Source organism: Octopus bimaculoides, chromosome 17, assembly GCF_001194135.2.
Source record: "Octopus bimaculoides isolate UCB-OBI-ISO-001 chromosome 17, ASM119413v2, whole genome shotgun sequence".
Classification (NCBI taxonomy): domain Eukaryota; kingdom Metazoa; phylum Mollusca; class Cephalopoda; order Octopoda; family Octopodidae; genus Octopus; species Octopus bimaculoides.
In genome coordinates, this window is record NC_068997.1 from 3,259,920 (window position 1) to 3,260,633 (window position 714).

Genomic DNA, 714 nt, shown 5'->3' on the forward strand with positions numbered 1-714 from the left:
CCAGCACTACCGCCATCAATAGCATCGCCACCACCACCACCACTACCACCACTACTACCAAGAACATCATCACCACTCCCACAGTTACAAACTGCAGCATAATACTACCACAACCACCGCCACCACCTCCACCACTACTACAACTACTAGTATAACTACTACTACTCTTACTACTACTATTGCTACTACTTCTACTACTACTACTACCGCCATTATGAAAAACAACATCGTTCATATAACCACCACCACCACCACTACGACTGCCACCAGTAAAAGTTGTAAGGTCACAACCAAAATATTACTAATACTACAAACCACCAGCAATACCACCACCGCCACCAACACCAACACATTCAACAACATCACCATCCTAACTACCACCTCAACCACTTCTAATAACATCACTGCCACGACAAGCACTCCCTCTAGCAACAACATCAGCATCACTATGTCTACCATCACTACCGCCACCCCTACTGTTATATCTATCCCCACCACTGCCACCCTCCCTACAAATCTTCTACCCCTCTCTCTCTCTCTCTCTCTCTCTCTCTCTCTCTCTTTCTCTTTCTCTCTTACCTCTGATGACTCGTTGCCAATGTGCTCAGCATCACACCAGTTCCATGATGTCATGTTAATTACACATGCCATGACACATCGATTGATGCAGTGGTGCATATAACAGCGCAACCTCCCCCACCACACCCAACACCA